Here is a 27,413-nt window from a genome sequence, read left to right as displayed (position 1 = left end):
CCGCTTTGGCACACGGCACACGGCAAGGACTCTGCGGGACCTTCACTTGGTCCTGTCGGCGCCAGAAATTTATGACAGCATTTGGCCAAAACATATGCCGGCAGACGACGGGGCATTAGCAGCCATTGTCGTAACCTCAAGCAGGGAAATCAGGAGGAGAAAGGGAACATGTCACTCACTTGGGCCATTTTTTTTTTTTAATAATGTGAAAATCATGGAAATAAATAGGTTTCTGGAATGGAGAAAGCTTTGCGAAATGTTTATAATTAAATGGAAAATAAGAAATACAAGAAATACAAACAAAATATAGGAAAAGATGTGGGGATATTAAGCAAATAAGCAAACTTTTTGCCCTGAAAATCTTTTAATTCAGCTTAGAAAATCATTAAGTATTAATTTTAATCAAGCATTTTAAACCTAGTTTATCTATACTTTCATATATTTATTATCCCTAAAAGAAACCAATGTATCTTCCTATCAAAATTCACTTAACTCATGATGCTTCGCAGACTCTTCATTTATTTGAACGCCTCCTTGAATGCCTAATGAGCGGCAGGATCTAGTTGTGTGCTCTTCCGGGGGCGTTCGTAAAAGTTATTTATTGACTTTCATATGCAATTTGGCAGGCAGACAAACAAAATACGCTAAATTATGCACCCTCTCCTAAGGACATAACAAAGTCACTTGTCAACTGCAGCCAATCTTGGTTCGAATCGAAGAAATCCAAGAAATCCAAGAAATCCGAGAAATTAAAAGACCCGCCGCCAGGCAACACACTTAATGCCAAAAATATGGATAATGTCATTTTTTCTATCGAGTGGGAAATGGGGAGAGTTGCTTTCCGCTTCCTGATGTGATTATGATAAAATATCCTCGAGCTGCCTGCCTGCCTGCCTGCCGTTCGCTCCTTTTTTATGATTTATGACTTTGAATATGGCAAACAAAAGCGGCTTCGATTCGATGGATATTGCCTCGTATCGACTGTGAAGGAGGCCGGCCAAAGGCGGCAGGACAATAAGCACTCGAGTGCGTCGGCATAATTTATCCTTGTTTGCCGCAATTTCGTATTGCTGAAACTTTTCCACACCCAGCACTCTCTCTGGTATATTTCTCTTTCTTTTTTTTATTATATTCTCTCCACCTGAAACGAGGCAAGGAGTGGCTAAGGGATGTCTGGCCAGGACCAGGATCAGGGCCAGGACCAGGACCACCCTTGTCCTGCAAAAAGAAAGAACCCCATCGATACACCCGTCTGGCCATCATTTTTCGCGCATAATTTGCTCTATTATGGGGCTCGAGTTTCAGTTCGAGTCCTGCGTCCTGCGTCCTGCGTCCTGCGTCCTCCGTCCTGTGTCCTTGGCTCAAGTCGACCATGGGGGTGCCTTCAATTTTCATAATTTGCGACTTTTTCTTTTTTTCGGGGGGTGCCACGAGGTCAACTCACTTAGCACTGTCACGCCCAGCAAAATAATAATAAAAGAAATACGGAGCGAGAGGTGGAAACCAGCAGAAAAAAAGGATATTGAGCGAAGGGGAAAGCCTGAATACCCTGGATCACAATATCCTGGCACTTCAGCCAGAGGGTTGGATTCTATTAATAATATAATAAGACTTGGCCAGATGACAAGATTTTCCAGTTTTGTTCAATTTATTAAAGGTGAAATAGGTTTAATATTTATAGAGATACAAAATTTACAAATAAAGCATTTAAAAACAGGATAGTTTGTTATTTATAGGAGAGAAAATATATATTTATTTAAAGGTTTTTTAGATGAAGATTTACCTCTTCTTATTCATTTAATTACTTTAAGAAGATAACTTCATATTTACCTTATTTTATTTCTCTCGTATTTATACAATTTTTCCAATTTAAAAATCCTTCCAAAAACCTATAATTATTTCTATATAAAAAATTGTTTTCCAATTTCCTGCTTGCTCTCAGAAATACTAAAATCAATTGGAGAGCAAAGAAAATGCTTCTCGAGAGCGTTTCAAGTGTGTAGGAACTGGGGAGGAAATTCATGTAAGTGGTAAAATTATGGGGCAATTTTCCATCCTCACAAGGAGAGATTTTCCACACACACACACACACTCATACACACACTCTGGAAGGTGATTCGGATTCGGTGCATGAATACTTCTAATCAAGTGAAAGCAATCAGTTCTCCAGCGAAGTGAGAGGGCGACTCTCCTCGAACGAATCAAATCAAATCAAATCAAATCAGGGCAGCACACTCAATTACCATATGAGTCCGGGGCTCGACTGGACTGAGTGAGTGAGTGTATTCAGTGCATTCATTTCGGACATATGTAGGGGAACATATCCATATACATATATATTCGGCGCTTGTTTGCATTCCTTTTCCTACCAATCTTGTGGCACCTCCCACGCTCATTGCGTATACGCCGTGTGTGCAACATGGCCAGTCTTGGGCCTCTCGCTGACCCTTTCCCTGTCCCTGTTCCTGTTCCTGTCCCTGTTCCTGCCTCTCATTGTGTGCTTCTGTTTCCAGACAGCTGCCTCGTCCTGGCCACGGTCAAGTGCGGCTTTGCAGGGTGGTTTCTGAGGGTGCCACTCCGCCGTCTGGCCTGTCCGCGAGCTGTTGCATGCCCTTCACGTTTCAGCTGGCCAAAAATACAGTTTCCCCAAAGGGGGGTTTTCTTTTCTTTATACCCTTTCAAGGGGTATTATACTCTCAGTCAGAGGCTTAGAAGAAAGTGAAGGAGTCATTTCCGACCCTATAAATCATATATATTCTTGATCAGCATCAACAGGCCTATCTTTTAAGCCATCTCCGGCCGAAAAAAATATTTTTCAAAAATTTCCCATTTTTGCAAAAAAAGGAAAGGGGTTACATCATGAAAATTGGCAAAAATCGGCCAAAAATTAACATTTTAAATGGAGTATGCAGTTTTGTAAACCTGCTAAAAATAAACATAAGAGCGCTTTCCGAATTGAAATTAATGCATTTTTGGCGTAGTTATGAATTTTTTAAATATTGGTGTGTCGAAAAATTTGCATGTAAAAATATAGGTAATATCCATTAAAAAATGGTAATGCACCTTCAGTGGGAAGCTTAAAAGAAAGTGAAGGAGTCATTTCCGACCCTATAAATCATATATATTCTTGATCAGCATCAATAGGCGAAACTTTCTAGGTTGGTAGGAAAGAAACAAAAATTTTGGAAATTTTTTCAACATACATCGTTCAATTTACATCGTTAAAATTTTAGAAAAAGTTATACAAAATTTTAATTTTTGATGAGTATGCAGATTTATTAACCTTAAATAAACTAGCATAGGACAGCTGAATTAAAATTAAAGCATTTTTGACTAAGTTATGATGATTTCCCTGAGCAAACTGTATACAAATTGCGGTTTCCCAAAAGCTAGTTTTTCTCCTTGAGGTTTTTTTTAAGTTTCAAGTTTTTTTTTTTTAGAAAAGTGAAGAGGCTCTGTGAACAAAACATCTTCGCTGCTGCTTATTTTAGAAAATGACAAGTTTTACTGAGAAATATAATTAATCTCAAGAGAATATACAAAAATATACAAAATATATTTAATAGTTAACATTTGATTTGATATCTTATAGGTTTTCTTGTTTTATTTACCTTCAATAATTATTTGTAATCTGGCTTTTGATTTTGATTATTTGAAAAGTATTCAATTTTCCTCCCCTTTCACTCAAACTTTGGCCTATTGCTCAGGGGTCACGCACAGAGTGTGGTGATGGAGGAGCATCCTGCTCTCCCCTCGATAAGGATAACCGAAAGGTGCACAAATGAGGACACCGCAAGCCAGACATATGTACGAAATGTAACGTAATGAATTTGATGATCTATTGTCAAAGTGGGTGGTAGTGGGAGAGGAGGAATTGCCACTCGTAGGCCTCGTTTAAAGTCAGCATTGGCGGCTCACTTTGTATGCGTGTCTCGCAAGGATGCAGGATTCGGGATTCGGGATTCTGGAGAGTGTTTGAGTGGAGTGTGTGTGTGTGTGTGTGTGTGTGCATCCTTGGCATCTATCAGTCTGCAGAGCTTCCTTCCTTCCTTCCTGTCCGCCGGAGCGAACGTGCGGCAATGCCTGTGTGTGTATCCTTGGTCCTACACCGACTTCCTTCACCCATCCTTCGTCCTTGCCAGCCATCGTTCTATGTTATTTTGGAATGCGTCGACTGATATGCATATGGGGATGTACACAGTCAGAAAATTGAGTGCACAAAATGTTGAATAATTATTTTGAAACCTATAAAATATTATTTTTTTATTTACATATTTGAGAAGCTTCTAATTTATTTAATATTTGTTCCAATGAAGTCTTCCTTCTTTTCTGTAAATATATATTTAATTCAAATCTCTCAGTGCCTGGAATTCGTGAAGAGGCGATACGACATAACCACGGCATCCACACACCCACATGTGTGCTCATTCATTCATTCATTCATTCATTCATTTCGGGCCCAGGAACCCTGGAACCCTGGAACCCATGGCACCCATGGCACCCAGTCCTCTCCTCGAACATCCTGGATTTGGGATCTGTGGATCTGTGCTTCGTCCTGCTCGACTCAGATAGCGATGGGCGTTACAGGAAAGAGGGGCAGGCAGCAGTTGGGGCAGGATCGGGGGGCATATTCAATTTAGCAACACACGAGAAGATGACAAAACGATTGCTTTCGACTGCTTGTCATATGGATGATGAATTGTTCCTGTTCCGACCAACCGACCAGCTTCCATTCCCCGTCCTTCGTCCTTGCATCACAGAGAACATCCTTTTGTTTTTGTGCTGCTGCCGCTGCTGCATATTAATGGGCGAGTGTGTGTGTGTTATGTGTGTGTGTATGAGTGTGTGTGACAAACTTAAAGCGGAAATTAAATTTGGGGCAATTAAGGTGCCGAAAGTGAAATGGCACCTTCTTTACATGGGTTTTTTCTTGTGAAAAGTTATGGCTTTTTAAGGGTTTGACTTCCTCTCTATAAATTTAGAATCATGGAAAGCACCTAGAAATGCACAGACAAAGAAAATATGTGCATAAATCCGTAAATATATACATATATCAAGTTCATGACAGATTTTCTTGAGAGATTTGCCCCAATAAATACAAATGAGTTACAGTAGTTTAACTAAAACCAAAGAGAAATCTACTGCTCTGCACAAAGAAACAAGGAAATATTCTGGTAAATAACTTTGCTTATTTATTTAATGTTTTAAAAATAACAATAATCTTCTACACCAACAAACCATGAAAAAAACCCTTACAATATTAGTTCGTTAGTAAAATGAATATATTCTAAATATATATCAAGTTTCTGAGAGGTTTTCTATAATAAAACAAGAAACAGAAACTTACTTCGAAAAGTCGAAGTTTATATACTCTTGCAGTTTGCAATTGAATTATAGGATCGTATCCCAAATCGATAACTAAGCTTAAAATATTTTATTTCGTTAAAAATATTTCAATTTAATAATTTCTCACCAAATCAAAGTTTTAAAATATCGTAATTAAGCCAAAAATTCTTTAATTTCAAATCGGAAAACGATCACATGCTAGTTTTAATTAGGTTAATAGATCTGCATACTCAATTAAAAATGTAAAAATATTGAAATTTTTCTCAATTTTTTTTAAAGTTTAACGATAAAATTTGGAAAAAAAATATTTAAAAAAAAAATTCTGTGCTATATCCCTAGAAAAATTCTCCTGTTGATGCTGATCAAGAATATATATGATTTATAGGGTCCGAAATGACTCCTTCACTTTCTTTTAAGCTTCTGACTGAAGGTCCATTACCATTTTTTAACCGAAATTAACAATATTTTTATACCAAATTTTTCGACAAATCAAAATTTAAAAATTTCATAACTAAGCCAAAAACGCATTAATTTCAATTCGGAAAGCGCTCTTATGTTTATTTTTAGCAGGTTTACAAAACTGCATACTCCATTTAAAATGTTAATTTTTGGCCGATTTTTGCCAATTTTCATGATGTAACCCCTTTCCTTTTTTTGCAAAAATGGGAAATTTCTGAAAAATATTTTTTTCGGTCGGAGATGGCTTAAAAGATAGGCCTGTTGATGCTGATCAAGAATATATATGATTTATAGGGTCGGAAATGACTCCTTCACTTTCTTTTAAGCTTCCGACTGAAATTATAATACTCTGAAAGGGTACAAATATGTAATATATTTGTAACTTAACCCAAAACTTTGACTCTACGCGGATAGACAATAGAAAAAAAAGACAAACCCTATTTGGAACAACGACTGATGCAGAAAACACGAACTCAATTTACTTAGAAAGTGTCATTAGAACTGGTCAAAGGACCGCGATGAACCCGCGTTAACCCATCAACAGGCAGAACCGGAAGTGCTAGGGAACCCTCTTCGCGGAACCGAAGCCGAACCCGGACATGGACGTGGACTTGGAGGGGGTGACATGGAAAGGGGGCGAATCTGGCGAATCAATTAGTTCAATGCATGTGAAGAGGGCGCAGCAGCAGCAGAATCGGCTTTATTTGCTCTGAAGCACTTCCGCTGCAGCTCGCTGCCAACAAACAAAACTAATTACAAGCATTTTCATTAACGCCTACGAGTGAGTACCGCCTCCCACTTTTGCACTTGCATTTGGCTGGGGGGAAAAGCCGGGGGAAAGCCAGGGAAATGGGCAGCAGACAGGGGACACAGGGGGACACAGAGGTCTGGGGAAAAGTGCTTGGGTTTCTGCGGGAATGGGCCAACTACTTAAAAGTCGATGCGCAAGCAAGGCTAAAACACTTTTGCAGTCACTCAAGTGACAATGCAGACGGCCAAGGGGGGTGGCAGAATGGGTGGAAAAGCCAGTGATGTCACAGGAAAATCTAACATTTTACACTATTTTTTAAAGTAGCTAAAATAATGGTAATAAGTAAGAGTTTATAGGTGAATTTACATGGGAAATTAAATCAAGTTTATACAGTAAATTGAAGCTTTTTCGATGCAACTAGTTAGCATTTTAGGTAAGTAATTACCGCGGGGGATAAGAAAGAAAGCTAAGTAGCAAAATCTCCTCATCACTGATGGAAAAGCGTGGAAATTTGGACTAGGGGGAAAAGCGTCAGAGTCACCGGAGACGGAGACGACAAAGTTCGGTGGCGCAAACTTTACCGCCAATGCGGCGCATCCCCGAATCTGTGCCGTCAACAAAAAAATATTCGAAAAGGCGAGTGGAAAACCCCAAAAGAGGAGCGCCCACCAAAGTCCGATTCCAGGAAAATGTGAGGGGGGAGGAAAAGCCCGGACCGGGAATGGCGAGTGAATTGTCTAATTACAGCTGCCAGCTGCAGGGGAAAACAAAAGGGAGCGAGCGGGAAAATTCAGTTCCAGAGATGCTGCGCCTTTTGTCGCCGCCAAGGCGAGTCGAAAACATCTTAAGCACATTTTTAATTAATTTAAATGCGTTAAGTTGCCTGTCACTTCATTTGGCGTCCCCCAGTCCCTGCCTCTCTCCCTCAAGGACCTCGAGGCACTCTGACACTCTGACACTCGAGTCCACGTTTCAGCACTTCACTTTTGGGTCCTTTGGGCAGGTGTCCTGCATGGAAATCCTTTTTCGAAAGCCTCGTCTCGATGATGCTGATGATGATGGTTTCATCCAATTCACTTTGAATAGAATTATATTTTGAGAAGAGGATAAAAAGGGAGTAAATTAAGATGTATAATTTATAATAATAAACCAGAAAATATAATATTTATTATTTGAGAAACGAAAGCTTTACCAAAAGTGGGATAGATCAGCGCTTGTCTCCGTACATCTAAGCCAGGATATGTTAGCCGGGTTATATCCTTTTCACATATCTGTATATATATATATATATATATATATATATATATGTTTATTTGTTTATATCCACAAAACATCGACAGACTGGCAAATGGACCAAAAAACTCTATTATTCCATTCCATTCCATTCAGCCCGCAACGACTGGCTACAAATTGTCCAACTTAATTAAAGAAACGCTGTCTTACTTTGTAATTGAGCGCCATCTACCGGCCCATCACGTTCATATATACACGATATATATATCTCACACAATTGTAGTCAAGTTTCTAGGCTGTAATTCCTATTTATAAGGAATAATTGTGCCATTCTCTGTGTTTTCTCTATAAATAATGGTATTTTTTTTTCTATTATAAATTATACAAAAAAAAGTAATAATAATAAAATGCATTTAAATAATTATCGAATTAGCTTTGAGCTATTTATTTAGTGAATAAACTCGGAAAAGTCAGACGCAGAAAATACACAAAAATATATTTGTTATATTTAGCAAACAAACAAATAAATAAATATAAATACCCTTTTTTAATACACAATTTTTAAGCTCTCAGAAAACACCACAAATTATGGTAAATATATATATAAAAGTATGGAGTTTTGATTGGGAATATCAGCTGTGATTTTGCCCTGGGGTTATGTTTTTTGGCCATGGCTGTGCTTCATAAGCTAAAAAATAAAAAAGAGGCGAAGACAAAAATACAAAAATAAAAACCGAAAAACCGACAAAACTCAAAAGTGAAAAAAAAACGGGGCAATTTCCGTGTCATCGTGTGTATGTGTGTGTGTGTGTGTGTGTGTGAGTGTGTGTTGATGGCAACAACATCGCAGCAGCAACATCTGTGGCAGCAACACACACATGCAACAAACATTGCAACCGGCCTTAAAAAACAGAGGCGGAGGCGGTGAAGCACAGGGACGGCGGAGAGAGGGGGATTTCCGAAAAAGGGGGCGGAGGGGCGGACTTGGACATGAAATTGTATCTGGGCAAAAAAGTGCACCGTTGCTTTTAATTGAAAACGCAAATTGGTCATCAATTAATTTGACATACATATAGACGTTGACGTTGCTTGTCGCTTTTCCTCCCCCGAAAAAAAAAACAAAACTGAGAAAAAACCAAAAAACAGCTCAAAAAAATAAAAGAATACAAAAAAAAAAATAATAACGAAGAGTTGGAAAAAACAAAATGGCGGAAAACTAAAAAGGAAATGGCGCGTCCTGGGCCCAGGGTCATCGTCCTTGCCGCACCGCAAGCCGCAAGCCGGCAAGGAAAATGCAAATCCCCCAAAATTCGCTTAAACGTTTTTGATTGCTCCAAATGCAGCCGCCGCAAAAAGGCATACAAATAAATAAATAAATATATATATTTAAATATATATATAGATATGAAAATAAATAGGAGCAAGTCGAGCTGCGGCAGTGTCCTTTTTGCAGGATGCAACACCCCCAAACCCCGATTCCTCACGATTATCATTATTATTTTGGCGCTGCCTTTGTCTCCCTGCTTTGATGCTGCTGCTTTTCCCATATCCTGGAAGTAATGGTATAAATGGGTATATATGGATAAAGATATATTATAAATCAGAAGGAAAAGGTATAAAAATAATAAATATAAGCTTAAATGTTCAATATGCAATATTTTTATTCAAACTTGAACTTGGTTTGCACTAAAAAAATGCAATTTCTAGATTTCATGCACAAAGCAGCAGAGGGAAGATTTATTTATTTAAAATATATATATATAAATATTTTAATAAATTAAAAATAACTCCTTTCCCATGTTTACTATATTTTTATTACCACGTCAAGTAAATAAATGAGGTTAGAATAATTTAAAATTAAAATGAATTCTTTTTGCTGAAAAAACCAAAGCTTAAGAAAGCCACAACTAAGTCGAATAGGCATTTATTTTAATTTGGAAAACGCAGTTTTACTAGTTTTTATTAGTTCTATAAATCTGTATATATAGTTTACAACAAAATTTTTTGTCGATTATTTACAATTTTAATGTTTTAACCCCTTTCAAAATTTAGATAAAATAAAAAAAAAAGAATTTTTTCGAATATGATATATATATGATATATATATGATATATATATGATATATATATATGATTTATAGGGTCGGAAATGACTCCTTCACTTTCTTTTAAGCTTCCGACTGAAGGTGCATTACCATTTTTTAATGGATATTACCTATATTTTTACATGCAAATTTTTCGACACACCAATATTTAAAAAATTCATAACTACGCCAAAAATGCATTAATTTCAATTCGGAAAGCGCTCTTATGTTTATTTTTAGCAGATTTACAAAACTGCATACTCCATTTAAAATGTTAATTTTTGGCCGATTTTTGCCAATTTTCATGATGTAACCCCTTTCCTTTTTTTGCAAAAATGGGAAATTTCTGAAAAATATTTTTTTCGCCGGAGATGGCTTAAAAGATAGGCCTGTTGATGCTGATCAAGAATATATATGATTTATAGGGTCGGAAATGACTCCTTCCCTGTTTTTTAAGCTTCTGACTGAAATGTTATTGCTATGGATTTTTCATAAAAAGAAATTTTTCTACCAAGTTTGTCTGATACTTGATCTTATAGTTAGCTTTAAGCAAGTTCCAGTGTGTCTCGGATCCTGTGTTATTACTTATTTATTAGTAAATCGTTTTACTTCATTTTGTAAAATATATTTATTAAATCGCTGGCTCATCAGAAGATCTCATTTGATAAATTAAGAGATATCTGATAGTCAGTACATTACTTTAGACGGCTTTTACTTGACGTTACTGCTTGCTGCACCCGCTGGCGCTGCATTTGCAATGGAAATGGCAGTGAAAATGGCAGTGGGAAATGGAAATGGCGGGAGGAAAATGTCCGCCAAACCCAAAAAGGCTCCCAAACCCCTGCCCAGCGTCATCGTCATCATCATTGCATGCGAAATGCATTTTAAATGCGATCGCTTGGGCTCGCAGCGCAGCAATCCGGTTCAGTCCCCCCGAAAAAGTCGTTGACAATTTGGCGACGATGAAAATAAATAAATAGGAGGCAGGAGGCAGATCCAAAGTTAAATCCCTCACTTTTCCCGCCCCGGTTTCAGCCCAATTTATGCTCTCCTTTGGGGCGTTCAACGTAAGCATGCAAATATTTAGATTAATGCAAGACTTTTGCAACAAAATACGCGGCGCGCATATTGCCAAACAAATTTTTATTTATGCCAAGAGAGAAGGGCTTTTCCTTCTCCTTCCAGACCAAGTCCAAGTCCAAGTCACTTGTCAGTCGCCACGCCAACGTCGCTGACAAAATTAGTTTTTTTTTTGTTGCCATTTTCCTTGGTTTTCCCAAGCCATTTTGTCTTCAACTCTCTTGGTTTTTCCCAGCCTTTTCATATTTATATGATTTTGTAAGTAACAATCAAAAATAAGCTTTGATATATTAGTTTAATTATTTTGTAGAGGACATTTTAGCAGATTTAATACCATTTCCTTAGGTTTATTTTTATGTAAACTCACTTACTGTAATAGTTTTCTAGTATAAAAAATAAATATATTTCCTTAGGCAGTTCCTTTAATTGCAATCGATTGAACTTTTGTTTATGGCTTTTGCAGGGGATTCCCTCTGCTCCGTCCTTAGAGACCATCCTTGACCAAGGCAACTTGAACACTCTCCTTCTCTTATTAGCCATTTCTCTTTAGTTTTAGCCTGAATTCTCCTTATCCTTTCTCTCTGTGTGCCGCCTGCCATAAATCTCGCTATAAATTCTCTTTTTCCCGTGGTTTGCAACCTGGCTAAGGCGAGGGAGAAGGACCTCCCCCGAAAACCCAGTCTAGTGAGTCGGAAGACGCCAATATTGAATCGAAATACAATATTCAAGTGTCAGGAGCCCGGCCAGAGTCAAAGGCATTTCGAAATGGAATTCGGGAGGAAATAGGAGCTGCCAGGCTATGGGGATTTGAGGGAAATGTTTTTGAACAATTACAAGATGCATTGAACTCGGTTAGCCGATAAACTGGCATTGCACTTGAAACTTAATTACAAGTTGGCAGCAAAATGCGAAATGCAAATTGCACAGAGAGGGAGTAGGAGATGTTACCTGATGGCGTATGAGCAACTAAATGCGTGCATAATGCTCCATAAACCTCCTCCTCCTCAATTGGCCATCTGCTCAGTTGAATCCTGAATCCTGACACACTTGGGTGTAATCAAGAGTCCTGCTTAGACGGAAATGGAATTCGGTTTCGGTTAGTTTCGGGCTTTGATTTTCATTTACATTAATTGCCGCTGCAATTGGGGGAAATCGAAAGCAACTGTATAGTCTAAGGTCTCCTTTATAATAATAATAATGAGAATGATAACAATTACAGTTTAAAAATGCATGAAACGATATAATGGTTACTCCGAGTGCTCTCCAGGAATCTTGCACGGCACCCAAGAGGCATTTGTTAATCATTTCTCACTAATTCATGCTCCAAGTGAAATCAAATCGAATGAAATTAATTCAAATTCGAGGCATGAGGCAACGAGGAAGGAAAGTGCGGAATGGATTTTAATGGCTTGCATTTGCCACTTGGTCCGGGTTACCTTAACATGGCTCTAAATAGAAATTCCAAAATATATACATATACAATACTATATGTTATACTATTCAATATTCATTTTAGTATCAAGTGTAAACATGGAATTTGTGGCAGAACTTCTGAATGAATGTGGAAGATCATTAAGAGGATGAAGAAAGGTTTCTGCTTCATTTGGAACTTTAAGATATATATATGAATTTTACAGAGTATATTTTGATTTAATTATTGTTTGGGAAATTGTAAACAAATATATTGAGATTGAGCTTTATATCATTTATTAAATGAATTTTATATTCATTTCTATATTTACTTTATTGTTTTAAAAGGCATTACAGTATTCAGTTTTAATTTAAACCTAAGGCGTCACTTGGCAATTTTCTGAGCAATCATTAAGGTATTTTTTATAATTGTAATATGTTATATATTTTTTCAACACTTTTTTTTTAATTTATAGCTACTTGTTTTTGTATGTTTAATGGAAAGTATCAAGGAATTTTACAGTATAGTATAGTGATTTTTGTATTTATAACCTTTTAATTAAAACCCAAGCCAGTCCTTGGTATTTTCCCAACAAAACTCTTAAATATTTATATAATTTATATTTTCTAGAATATTTTATATATTCTTAAAATGTTTTTAAAATATATTTCAAGTTGGCCTAATTCCACGAATTAATTTCGTAGGGAATTCCATTGTCGGTATTTAATAATTATAATATTTTATATACATTTGATAGATTTTTTAAATTAATAGCTAATTTTATTTGTAATTATTATTAATGGAAAGCATCAAGGAATTGTATAGTATAGTATATTGATTTTTGTATTTATAACCTTTTAATTAAAACCCAAGCCAGTCCTTGGTATTTTCCCAACAAAACTCTTAAATATTTATATACTTTATATTTGCTAGAATATTTTACATATTCTTAAAATGTTTTTAAACTATATTATATTTCAAGTTGGCCTAATTCCACGAATTAATTTCGTTGGGAATTCCATTGACGCTGCAGTTGTCGAAATTGTGGCCACGATTATGCGGTGGCAATTGAATGCATCCTTAATTGCCGGTAATGTTTAACGGCATTGATTTCCTACCCCTTCCCCCCCCCCTCCATCGCTGGGTTTTCCACCTGCTGAAACCCCACCCCCTCCCTATAGCCCCACCCCCTCTGCCTCTTAACCCTTGGCTGGTCCAGACGCAAACAGACGCATCCCTTCGAGTGGCTCACCTGAGGGTGTCTGTGTGTGTGTGTGTGTGTGTGTGCTTTGAAGGCTGTTGGTTGTGCGACTCCCCCTTCAACCCCCTCATCCCTTTATCCCCTCACCCCCCTTGGGCCAAAACGGCTCCACATCATTTGTTTGCATATGCATTGACGTATTTGCCGAAGCCAGCGGAGCGTGTGATTAAATTTAAAATATTTAAGCATATTTTACGCGTTGGCCAAAATGCAAAATAAAATATAAAAAAAAAAATCACCAATGACCAGCTGCAGGAATAAAAACCCAAAAGGGGAAAGGGTGCGGGAAGAAAACCCGCAACAATGAGAGCGAAAATAATAACAATAAAAAAATTAACTGCAAGTGCAAAAAAATACAACAACAAAATGATGGGAAAATTAAAAAAAAAAAGAAAACTGAGAATAAAAGTCCAATGGAAATGGCTCTCTATAAAAATGTAAAAATGCGCCAAGCACCAAAAATACAGGCAAAGAAAAAACCCAGTAACAACAACAAAAATATGGCAAAAAAAAAGCACATGGGGAATATAAAATCGAAAAACAAATAAAGCAATAACACGAGAGAGAGACAGAGAGAGAGAGAGGGAGAGGGAGAGGGAGAGGGAGAGGGAGAGGGAGAGGGAGAGGGAGAGAGTACAGTGAAACCAAATAAAAGGAAACTGTAAGCAAACGGCGCTGAAAATGCGCAATTGTTTATGGTGAGGGGAAGGAGTGATCGAAGGGGGGGATTTTCCCGACTGACTGCCCGCCGGCGCCTCTCTCTGTGTGTGTGTGTGTGTGTGTGTATTTCGAGTGACTACAAAGGGGCGTCGCAGGGGGGGGGGGGGGCAGTAATGGCTCCAGGGGCGTGGCAGGAGAGGAGGCTGATGTTAAGGGGGGTGGGTAGGGAACGGCTGTTGTCTGCTAGGCATGTGGAAAATCAGCGTCAGCGAAGCGAAGACCAGTAAAAGGGGGTTCGAGGGGGTCGAGGGGGGGGGGGGGGATAAAGTGCAAGGGGTGGAGGGTGGGGGGTAAGGGAAGGCACACCACATACACACACACACACCCACGCACAGACACACACATATACACACAATATGTTTCCAATGTAGCACACATTTAATATTAACTTTTCGAATTTATTTTTATTTCCGCTTGGCGCAAAATACATTTGTTGTGCGTGTGTGTGTGCGCGCGAATGTCTGAGCAGGGTGTGTGTGTGTGTGTGTGTGTGTGCCACATTCATTTCGCTTCATTTCTTGCTTTCTTGCAGGAAATTACAGCATGTAATTTGCATTCAGTTGTAAAGTGAAATGGAATAATTTCACGAAGCTGCCGCCATTGATGGTTTCTCCTCTGCTAGAGTGTGTGTGAGTGTGCTAGTGTGTGTGTATGCCTGTGTGTGTGTATTAATTTCTCAATCATTCAATCATGCATTCTCGCAGGCATTCGCTAGCATTTTCCATTTCTTCCTGCCTCGATGTGCAAAAATTTGACATGCTTTTAGTCAAGACCGAGACATTACCTCTATATATATATATATATATATAAATTTCCACTCTGTGTGTGTGTGCGTGTGTGTGTGTGTGTGTGAGGGTGCGGAAGTTGACACTTTCATGGGTGTCTCTAATGGGCGGCGGCAACAGGAAAAGGCAGGCTGCCGCTTGGGGCAACCAAAAGCAAACTGCAGGCTTTCTTTTTTTTCTGGGCAATTTCCATTGCCTACTTTTATGGGCTCACGAAGATAGAAACCCAAAATTAAAGGAAAGAAATAATTTATTATTGTTTTTAGATATTTGTTTAGTTCTAAGAGTGCAAAATATAAAAATAAACTTTAGATAGCAGTTGTTCAATTATGACAAAAACATTTTATTGCAGCAAGTTGCAAGAAATACCTTTTATTTACAAGGTTCTCCCTCTGCCCTCCTGTGTGTGTGTGTGCTCTTCGAAATGTAACACTCGCTTCGAATATAAACTTATGGCCAATAAAAAGAGCTATATGTGTGTGGTAACCCAATTTGCACTCCCAGTTGGCTTAAATGTTCGGAGAACTTGCATGTGTGTGTGTCTTTAAGAGGGGATTTCCCTCTTTCCTTCACACAAAGCAAAAGCCATTTTGGAAAAGAAATCAAATTAAGTGCCCGAGGGCAGCCATTTTGAGCATACGCTATATCAAATTATGGTTCTCTCTCTATGTAGATATATGTATATATATATATATAAGATATAGTGGCATATTTTTATGTATCCCATATTTATGCAGAAACTGACCAAGAAGTCCCTATATATATATATATATCCCTTTTAACGTTAAACGGTCTACAGACCGGTTCAGGCGAGCGAATGCTCATTCGCCGTTTAAATTTTTAATTGAAATTACAAATTGATGTCAGGTCACCACCCCAAAAAGGATGTAGAGAGAGGGAGAGAGAGGAAGAGAAAGAGAGAATGACGGAGGTGGCAACAAAGGACACTCGAAAAGGTAAACGGAACAAGATCAGCCGCCATTGCCATGGCCTGCTCAGCCGGATCCGGGATATGAAATCCGAATCCGGCAACTGTCAATGCCAGGACATAACTACACTTTGAGAAAAATAGGATTATAAGGAAATATATATCTTTAAATAATTTACTTATGTCAGCTATTTTTATACCCTTGCAGGGTATTATAATTTCAGTCAGAAGTTTGAAACGCAGTGAAGGAGGCACCTCCGACTATATAAAGTATATATATTCTTGATCAGGATCAACAGCCGAGTCGATCTAGCTATCTTTGGTAGAAAAATTTTTTTTTTAATTTTTTTTTCAAGATTTTAAGAGTTTTTTTCCATAATTAAAATTGCGAAAAATTGGAAAAATTTTAAATTGTTTTAAATGCTAAATTGGGTATGCAAATTTTTTAATCTAATAAAAACTAGCATAGGACAGCTTTCCGAATTAAAATTAATCCAATTTTGGCTTAGTTATAAGTTTTTAAAGATTTGATTTGTAGAAAAAATTTTTATTTGAAAAATGTATAAAAATCGGCTTAAAAAATGGTATTAGAATTTTAGACAGAAGCTTGTAAATCACGAAGAACTCATTTCCGACCTTATAAACCATATATATTCTTGATCAGCATGAACAGGCGAATCTTCCTAGATATATAGTAAAAAACACATTTTTTGAAAAAAAAAATTGTTAATTTTAAACGGGGTTACATCGTTAAAATTAACAACATTTCGTAAAAAAATTTCATTTTAAATTGAGTATGCAGATTTATTAACCTTATAAAAAATAACATATAAAAGCTTTCCGGGCTAAATTTAAAGCATTTTTAACTAAGTTATGACATTTTAAAAGTTTGATTTGTCGCTTAAAATGGCATATAAAAATATCGATTTAATTAATAATAATATTTTAAGTTTACCTGTGATTAATTTCTGATTTGCCTACTGCAAATGTATATAAACTGCAGCTTTCCAAAGTTTTTTTTCCTTTCTGTTTAAAAGTGCAACAAGTTTCTTGAGCATGATTTTAAGTGCAGGAATTTGAAAGAAGATTTTAGGTCTATTTAGCATTGATTTCTCTCAGTGCAGCTCCAGCTGCAGTTACAATAACGCCGATTGCCAATAAAGACAACAACCAAAGGTAACCGCTTTGCTATTTTTCCTGCTTTTTTTCATGCTCTTTTCCTGATTTTCCGCCCTTTTTGTTGCTTTTTGCTGCCTTTTGCTGCTGTTGAGGTCAGAGTCGCATTTAATACCGACACGCCTCGTTCATTATTAACAGCTGACGCCGTCGCCGCAGAGTGAGACAGAGATAGGGACACAGACAGAGACAGGGACAGGGACAGGGACAGGAGAAAGGGATAGAGAGAGAGAGGGAGAGCGGACTGGACATCATCGCATTGACAGTTATTAAAGCGAATGAACGAGTAAATTAGACTGGTGCCAAAAAGCTAAAAAAAAGAATATATAGAGAAAGAGATAGATAGAGAGTGTCCTGACCGCAATTTGCGTCAAAATCAATTAAATTTCCTGTCTGCTAATGAGCTGGAAAGGTTTTTAAGTGTCCAATTGGGTAATAATTAAAGGAAAAGCCAAAGATGGTGGTAAAAATCAAGGTTATCTTTGAAAATCTTTGAATAATATCTATTTAAACTTATGTTGCTTTAATTTGTGAGTTTTAGATGTACTTCTTTATAAGAAAACATTTATTTCTGCTCAAGCATATGTTTAGAAATATTATATGCAAATTTGGGCAACAATGAATTAAAGTAAAATAGTTTTATTAAATTTCTATATACATTATTTAATCATTTCTGTGTTTTTTTGTTATGTATATTATAGGTTTTCTGGCTGCAAAAAAAAAGGAGTGGAAGGACAAAAAATAACAAAGATTTATCTACAAAATGTGAGGTAAAGTAACTTATTATTTTATTATAACCTTAATCCTATAAATATTGTTTGATAATTTGTTAGATATTTATATATTTTAGTACATACTTAGATAATTTTATTTGTGAATTAGGATTAAGGAAAATATTCTTGAAGTTAGCTCGAACTTCAGAAAGTCTAGTCAACTTTTGTTTACTAATAGTTTATAATAGCAAGAAAGGAATTTCGAAAAGCCAACGTTTTTATATCTCTATATTTATAATCTCACTTTGAAAAGATTATCTGTGTTGGTAATTATTGTCCTTTTGGCCTAAAAACCTGACACAAATGGCCTTCATCCTCGATCTGCTAAATGGAAAAGGATCTGCCTTGAACTCAATTAAATTTTTAGGAACAACAAAATGAACCTGGTGTCACGACCTGTTGCATCTTGTAACGCAACGAATATTTCAATTACACCGCCTTTTCGCAGCGAATTCATCTTGTTGCTCCTTTGGCGCCCCTCCTTTTTTGTTGCTTGCCGCTTTCAAGGATTTTGTGGGCCAAAAAAAGAAAGGGGGACTTGGTTTTGGGCCTGAATGTTTTGTTTAACACCTTCACGTGATTCCGGCATTTATTAAATTGCTTTGTACTTTGTTGCCATTTCCGTCTCGCTGCACGACTGAAGCCAAACATGCGACGTGACGAATGCGACAGCGACAGCGACTGCGAATGCTAATGCTCCTTGCGAAGGGGGGGAGGAGGGGGTGGTACGGTGTCCTTACAGGAGGTCCTTTCAGGCTTCCTGAGGTTACCGCAGCACCAAGCACCGAGCAGCACAATAACAATAATGAGGTGTATTTTACAAACTGCATCTCGGGAACACGGCGAGAATAAGATTTGGTTTTTATGTTAAAGATTGATTTTATGATTTGAGATATTACCCTTGAAAATTTATTTCCTTATTTATTAGGCCATAAACTTTATTTTTTGAATAATTTCAGCTTTAGTTTATTGGTATTTAATTGATCTTTTATTATAAATGAAGCAGGAAATGAATTGATACTCAGCTTTATCTTTTGTCTCTGTGTAAGTGCACCTCGTTGGCACCTTCACAGCTTACCCTTAACCCCTAAACCCTACCTTGTACCCCCTCCCTTAGCCTACCCCCCTCCTCTACCCCCTTTAGCCTCTACACCCTACCCTCCTCCTCCTTCTCTCTCACCCATCTTCATCAGAGTCTCTGGCGACGCAAATTTGTCTTTTAAATTATGCGCATCTCTGGGAAAAGCAGGCAGGACCTGGGTCTGGTCCTGGGCACAAGGAGGACTGAGTGTCCATGGGTTAAGGGTGTTCCTTCCAAAGGTGAGCCAGAGCCAGAGGTAAGGGTGAGGGGTAGAGAGGCAGCATCAGCAAAAGGGGGGCGAAACACGTCCTGGGACAAGGGAGTGCGCGTTTTAAAATGCGACGCATGACTTTCATTTCACGTTGTTTACTTCGCATGCGGTCGCGTGATTTTCATACGACGGGGGGGTGGGGGGTGGGCTGGTGGGGAGATTTTCCAGCTCTTTAGGGGGTGGTGTGGAAAGCCAGGGAGGCCGCGGCACGATGCCGGCACGTGTCAACAGTGGGAAATGGGTTTTTAAGGCGCCGCAACGTATGCTACAGTTTCTTTGGCTACAACTTTTGTTTCAATTACGATTACCTGTTACCCCTGCAGAGATCCCCCTCCCCTTAGCATCCCCCTCAGCATCCTCCCACTCACACTGCATTTGCATGGACTGTCACGCTCAGCACCTTTACCTCCACCTCCTCACCTCACCTGCCTGCCCCCCCAATAAGTTTGTTGATGTATTTTGATGATTATCTGTGTTGCTAATACGTGGCCAGTGTTGGCAAGCGACTGGGGGACAAGGAGTGAGTGTTGGGCGGCGCCCCAAGGAGTTCTTAGACTTGATTAATATATAATAGAGTTTCGCTCTGGCATAGATGAGAGGGTAGAGCAGGAGCTGTGGTGTGTAAGTGTGTGTCTGTGTGTGTGTGTGTGTGTGGGGAAAGAGAAAACTTTACTTGAGGTCAGAGTGGCTTAAAGAATATCAAAAGAAGGTACTTAAACAACACTGCTTTAGGGGAATAATAAGTAAAATTAATTAGAAATAGTAAATAAATTAATGAATTTAACCAAGAAACTTGTGTTTTGTACACAGAAAGTAATTAAAAACCTAGTTGCTCTCCATTTTAGTGACCCAGAGTGTGGCATTCTTCCACAGAGTCTGTAAAATCGGGTTATTTTCGTAAATCAGCAAAGGTATTTGATTACCTTAGAAACAGAAGAGTAAATGCCTTCAACTCATCAACACTTTACATATTTCCGACACTTATTTCGACTTGATTTGGTTTTCCCAATGCCCATGCTGCTGGCAACCCTGCAAATTTGCAATTGGATACTAGTTCAGCCCTCATTTAAAGCACCGATTGGCCAGCCCTGTGCCTCAAAGCCCAAAAACCAAAAAATAATGCTGTGTCATATAAGTGTATGTGTGTGTGTGTGCAAGAGGTGTGTGTGTGTGTGTGCAAGAGGTGTGAGTGCACGTGGCATATAATACACCTAAAATGCCGCCGGAGCCATTTGACTCCGATTTCGGTCTGTGGCCAAGTGAAATTTATATGGCCAGACATAATGAACTTGAGGCACTGGCACGTACACCTCTCCCCCAGTTTCCCCCCCGTTTTCGGAAAATGCCTCTCAGTCCCCCTCCCTCCCTTCCCTGCAGCACCACCTGTGTCTCCGTGCAAGTTTTGGCAACATTTCACTTCACAGCCAGCCCCAAAGTGCAGTTTTGGCCGGTTGACTCTGCTCGGTTTGTTTGGTTCCTTTTGGGCATTTCTGGGCCTGTCTGAGGGCAAACTTGGGGGTTTCCCCAAAAACTCTACACAGGCAGAAATCATATAGGAAAAGGTGTTTATTGTATTGCTTTCAGTCATCGGAATCTTCACAGTCGGCTTCATAGCCATCTTCGATCTCAAAAGGACCTTGAGTCTTTAGGTAGTCGTCGCTTATCATTATCTCATCATTCATTGTGTCCTCGTCGTTGTGATGATCCTTCTTTGCCCGCTTGACCGGCAGCTCCTTGTTGTCCAGGTCCTCGTCGGGGCCATGTGGGAAAGGTCGGCGGCCAAGATTGGGACCAATTTCTGGGTTGAGGGCAAGCGGAGCAGGAGCGGTGGAGGATTGGGAGGCTCCAAGATTGGTGGATTGATGGTTCCAAAGGCCGTTGGCTGCGGTAGTTGTAGAATACATTTTGCTTTTATAGTTTCTTTCAATAAGAGAGAAATAATTTGTTGTGAAAAATAGATATGGGTAATATCTCACATTGGGTTATCGATATATATCGATTATAAAAGGTAGAGCTACCAGTTATGTAAAGAACTTAAAGACCAGGTGGGCAGGCCCTTACGGGAAAGTTAACTGTTAATGAAGTAATTGCTTTGAAAGGAAGAAATCCTTCTTGTTATATTTTCTTTCAGTGTAGCTACCATTGTCTCTCTCTCTCTCTCTCTCTCTCTCTCTCTCTCTCTCTCTCTCTGTTTAAGTGTGGCAGTCGCCCATGCATTTGGTGATACATAAACTAAACTGCGCTGTGAGGGTTCCTATCATTCGGCTCTTTGCCTGTCCTGTCCTCCATTTCAGCTCCATCTCCATCTCCATCTCCCTCTTTATTCACCAACTCCCTTTTCTCTTGTTCATCCTCCTACTGGCCGGGAAAACAGCATGAAAATCATATTATAAATAAATTATGCAATTATAATTACACAAGAAAACTACTTGGGGCAAAACAACTTGTGCAGGGCGAAGGAGAACGAAAGAGAGCGAGAGAGAGAGAGAGAGAGACAGGCATAGCTGTAACAAAAGAGATGGCAACATGCATACACGCACACACATGGTCAGGAGGAGGACCAGGAGCAAGCCAGGAGCCAGGAGCTAGGAGCACTCTGGCTGGGGCTAAAAATCCTCCTCAAAGTTGTCATGCCGGGCGCGTGAAGCTTTTCCATTTTCTCCCCCCAAACGCTCCATTTTCCAGCATTTCCTCTGTCTCTCTCTCTCTCTCTCTCTCTGTTATCCCTTCTCCCTTCCATGTGCACAAATAGCACAAGTACAGGAAAATAATTACATTTTACGTGTTCCTATTAATCTTGCTGAGTTTTTAGTTTCAGTTTTAGTTTTGCCCACTAATTCACTTGCCTCCCCATCGCCCCCGCCTTTCTTCACCCTTGTTTCTTGAATTCAATTTTCTTGGTTGAGTTTGCTTTTTACTTGAGCTTTCCCAAAGAAGTTTTCCCCGGAAAATACTTTGGCAGTCCAGTGACAAACAGCTCTGAAGTGAGTCATTCCTCTGAGAGGGGTGGGGTGGTGGGGGAAACAATATCAATAGGTGGACACACACACACACACACACAGGACACACGGTAGTACTTGGGAACAGGTAAAACCCTTCCAGGTAATCACTTAAATCGCCTTCAAATCAAATTAATTGGCGACGCAAAAATGTACAAAACCATTTAGCCTAATGACAAGACATGGGTTTTAGTTGAATAATTTATGCAATCGCTTAATTGCATGATTTAAGCATAAAACATAGAACACAGAGACAGGATATATATATTTGGATCTGTATAGGATATATGTAGAGAGTTTAAAGGGGTTTTTTGGGTGCAGAAATTAAGAAGTTCGAAATAATATTTCATTTTTAAGTTCTTTAAATCTTTAATGCCATAAGAAATATATTTTTAATTACTTACTGGTAAGAAAAAACCTATGAAAATGTTGTAAAGTAAAGCATATCCTTGGAAAAACTAGCAGGACTTCCGTACAAAATTATTCCTTACTGCGAAATGGCTGAAGGAAAAATGCAGCAAATGAGTAGGAAAAGTTGGACAAAACAGTTTTCAGCTTTCGGCTTTTGGCTTTAATGGGTTTCCGGGAAAGTCCCTTTTCAGTTGGCGACGAAGAGAAAAGGAGAGTGGGGTGTGCGTGTGTGTGTGTGTGTGTGTGTGTCAGTGGCCATGATGTTGCATGCAACTAATTATGCTTTTTACCATTCGGTGGTTTGCTCTTTTGCCACTTAGCAACAACATAAGCCGCTTAACCCACTAAAGCCGCAGCATACATGAGAACACACACACACACACACTCATACACACACTGGGAAATCTCATTAAAGTTGCGAACATGTTTCAAAATTAATTTCAGTAATTCTCCACTTGACTGCCGCTCTTTGCGAATGCATTCACCGCTCATCGCATTTGATGCCAGAGCCTCTGGCTCTGGGTCCTCCCTTAACCGTGGGACAGGAAGTGGACCCAGGACGACCGCAGTTCGAATGAAACAGCAGCAGCAGTAGCAGCAGCACTCGCAGGATAATCGCATCACTCGAAACTTTCACCAAAAACGGCAGCAAATGAAATTGGATTGCAGCGGGCATCTGGCAAAGGGGTGTTAATGGTGAAAAATTCCGAGGAAAATTCAGGATAAATATGGAAATACATTTGCCAGGCCAATTAATAGGTGTAGTAAAGTAAAAATCTCTATAAGAAAAATCAACAAATGAGTTACCAAAAAGGGGAAAGGGTAAGAAAATCATATCCAAAATATCAGTAAAGATTTCCTGGCATAGTAAAGTATACAATTTCAATTCACGTAGCGTTTTAATAACAGAAAATTTGTGAAATTAGTTAAAAGGAAAAAAGGCTTTTGCTCCATCAATAACCTGACAACTTTGGGGTCAGCGGCAGGACTCCGGCAAGACTCTGGCTTAGTGTCCAGCTGAGTGGTGACCCCGATGGCCGCTCAAAGTGCCCTTTTAGATCCCATTACCACTGCAGGCATCTGGTGGGGGAAAGGACACGGGCAGGAAGGATCCAAGAGCCAGGAGCCAGGAGCCAGTAGGGTGTCATATAGAATGACATGTGGTGGCTGCAAAATGGAGATGTGGTGACCTCCAAGGTGGACGGGGGTTGGACAGGATCCAGCAGGAGCTTCTAGCCAGGCAAGCCAGGCAGGGCGAACTTCACTTAATGTCAACTTAATTGCATTGTTTCAGCCACAAATTACAAAACGAGTTTTGCACAAGGCAGCAAACATGTCGTCACTGGGCTCCAGTTTCCCAGCTGCTTCAGGTCCTGCAGCTCCTCTTCGATTTTCCCTATTTCAGCACTGAGGGAAAAAATGGTTAACAAGATCACGAACTTGAAATCTCTTCATTTAAAAAACAATTTAAGCATTTAATATATATTTTCTTTATTTCAATATACTTTCTTCTTACTAATTGGTATTTATTTCTATTATTTATTTACAGGAAATACAGACTAGTCACTGGGAAAAGTCTGGCAGTGCTGCCTTCAACACAATGGCCGCCTGTGTATTAGTGTGTGTCTGTCTGTCGAGGGGCGGGGGGTCGACGGAGGGGGACCCAGCACCTGTAAAAAGAATCAATTGTGTGTGACCAAATTAAGTTCACTGACTCACCCACACACACACACACACCCCGGCAGGAGCTCCTGGAACTGGAGGGAGCACGCTGCCATTGTCAAGTGGAAGCCAAATGGGGATTCATTTGAATAGAGTGGCGGCGAGCGGAGCACTGATGGCGGGGCGAAAAAAAAGGACTGCAGGTCCTGCCAGTGCAGGACTCACCTCAGCCAGAGACGCACACCAACACAGAGAGAGGGAGAAGAGAGAGAGAAGAGCCGTGTAAATGGGGAATGTAACCAAATTGAAAACAGAACAGAGCATCACTTTGAATGCACTTTCCCCAAAGGATGAGAAGGAGGTACAGGAGCAGGAGCAGGAGCAGTAACTCGAGTCCTTCCATTACCAGAACTGGTCAGAACCTAATTGAGGCTGCTCTTCAAACAGTTTTTGCGATCGCAAAACAATCTTTGATCGGACCTTCAAAATGAAGGCTTATTATCAGCGGGCGGAGCAACAGGGCGTATACTTGATGGCAATACTACAACGACCCCGATATTGAATCCCCAGGTAAGTAAACTGCATTTATTTATAGATTATAAGAGAGAGACGTGAAGCGGAGGGAATAGTAATAAATCTTAATTGATTAATAACAAAATAAAAAGCAAACATAAAATGGCTTTCCGAATTGAAATAAAATAATTGTTGGCCTTATTATGAGTTTTTTAAAATTTAGATTTCTTCAAGCAATTGTCATGTCAAATCGTTAATCGATAGATATTTAAGTATCGTTCCAAAGTGACCAAATTCCCTCAGATAGTGTGCCCGTACCTGCCACATCTGGCAATTCTGTCAGACATTTTTTAGGCACTTTTCTGTCTCTTCTTCTACCTACCGAAGTTTCCTAAAGCCAGACGTTCCAAAACATTTCAGTTTACATCGGACAACAAAACAGTGCACACTTCCAAGCAGTTCCTGTATTTTATTGTATTTTATTTTGGAACTACTTTTTTTTTTCTTTTTACTGGCGTTTACCCATATTTTCAGAATTTTTCTGTTGAAAATTATGATCCCTACGCCCATCAGTTTATTTTCTTTTTTTTTTTTAAATATTTTTATTTTAAAACTTGAATTTACTTTTGATGCTTACTTTCTGCTTCACCAATTTTATCTGGGCAAAAATGTCCGGATCATTTTGACTTAGTTTGCTTGCGGCCTATAAAACCATTTACCATTAGCTTCCTGCGGGATCATATTCGCTCGGACATTTTACCATTGACTTGTATGTTAAGTCCCCAACGCTTTACCCGGGAACTTTCAATTTATTATTTTGGGTTTATTCTTATGAATATTGCTTTTATTTCAAAACTTGAATTTACTTTTGATGTTTACTTTGCTTCACCAATTCCATCTGGGCAAAAATTTCCGGATCATTTTTGACATTTCGTTTGAACCGCAGGAGCTGGACATCTTTTGGTAGCTTGATTTGGAATTCACTTATAAGAAAATCTTTGTTTTATGTTAATAAATCGATATAAACTATAGTGCCTGGATTGCTGGTTATGACGTTCGATTTTAAATCGGCTTGATTCAGCGACCAAGGCAGGTGACACTCGGTTTTTATGGATCTGGCTCCTGGCTGAAATACCCAGATATTTATTTTTAATATTAATATTATGTTTTACCATTGACTTGTATGTTAAGTCCCCAACGCTTTACCCTTGAACTTTCAATTTATTATTTTGGGTTTATTTTTATTCTTATGAATATTGCTTTTATTTTAAAACTTGAATTTACTTTTGATGTTTACTTTGCTTCACCAATTCCATCTGGGCAAAAATTTCCGGATCATTTTATATAGTTATGTTGTTATAGTTGACTTATATATTAAGTCCCCAACGCTTTACCCGGGAACTTTCAATTTATTATTTTGGGTTTATTTTTATTCTTATGAATATTGCTTTTATTTCAAAACTTGAATTTACTTTTGATGTTTACTTTGCTTCACCAATTCCATCTGGGCAAAAATTTCCGGATCATTTTATATAGTTATGTTGTTATAGTTGACTTATATGTTAAGTCCCCAACGCTTTACCCGGGAACTTTCAATTTATTATTTTGGGTTTATTCTTATGAATATTGCTTTTATTTCAAAACTTGAATTTACTTTTGATGTTTACTTTGCTTCACCAATTCCATCTGGGCAAAAATATCCGGATCATTTTTGACATTTCGTTTGAACCGCAGGAGCTGGACATCTTTTGGTAGCTTGATTTGGAATTCACTTATATGGAAATCTTTTCTCTTATGTTAATAAATCACCACGGTTTTTATGGATCTGGCTCCTGGCTGAAAACCCTAGATATTTATTTTTAATATTAATATTATGTTTTACCATTGACTTGTATGTTAAGTCCCCAACGCTTTACCCTTGAACTTTCAATTTATTATTTTGGGTTTATTTTTATTCTTATGAATATTGCTTTTATTTCAAAACTTGAATTTAATATTGATGTTTACTTTGCTTCACCAATTCCATCTGGGCAAAAATTTCCTGATCATTTTATATAGTTATGTTGTTATAGTTGACTTATATGTTAAGTCCCCAACGCTTTACCCGGGAACTTTCAATTTATTATTTCGGGTATATTTTTATTTTTATGAATATTATTTTGATTTTAAAACTTGAATTTACTTTAAATATATGTTTATGGCTTGGGGCCTGTAAAATCATCTTCATTAGATTGCTGCGGGATCATATTCGTTTGGACAGCTGGACAATTTTTGAGAGCTTGATTTGGAATCTACTTGTAAAGAAATGATTTTTTGTTTGTTAATAAGTCTCATATTAACTATATTATTATATGCAATTTTTTTCGACAAATCAAAGTTAAAAAAAGTTCATAACTAACCCCAAAACACATTAATTTCAATTTGGAATGTTCGTATGTTAAATTTTAGCAGGTTAACAAAATTGCCTTCT

At 38.4% G+C, this 27,413-nt stretch overlaps 1 long non-coding RNA gene across 2 annotated transcripts in view; it reads left to right on the top strand.

The window, feature by feature from the left end:
* LOC147644300 (uncharacterized) overlaps positions 1–24,688 on the top strand; it is a 78,178-nt gene extending 53,490 nt beyond the window's left edge. Inside the window, exons 3-4 of one of the 2 annotated variants that reach the window (XR_015270826.1) lie at positions 17,935–18,003; positions 24,318–24,688. This is a non-coding gene — a long non-coding RNA (uncharacterized LOC147644300). Of the gene's footprint in view, positions 1–17,934; positions 18,004–23,212; positions 23,329–24,317 lie in introns of those variants that run through there. The other variant, XR_015270827.1, reaches the window with a different exon arrangement.
* Positions 24,689–27,413: the final 2,725 nt, after the last annotated feature.

Source organism: Drosophila serrata, unplaced genomic scaffold (assembly GCF_035046125.1).
Source record: "Drosophila serrata isolate PLE 108 unplaced genomic scaffold, ASM3504612v1 contig_190, whole genome shotgun sequence".
NCBI lineage: Eukaryota > Metazoa > Arthropoda > Insecta > Diptera > Drosophilidae > Drosophila > Drosophila serrata.
The sequence above is the reverse complement of the archived record's forward strand: the minus strand, read 5'-3'. Positions and strand labels throughout refer to the sequence as shown.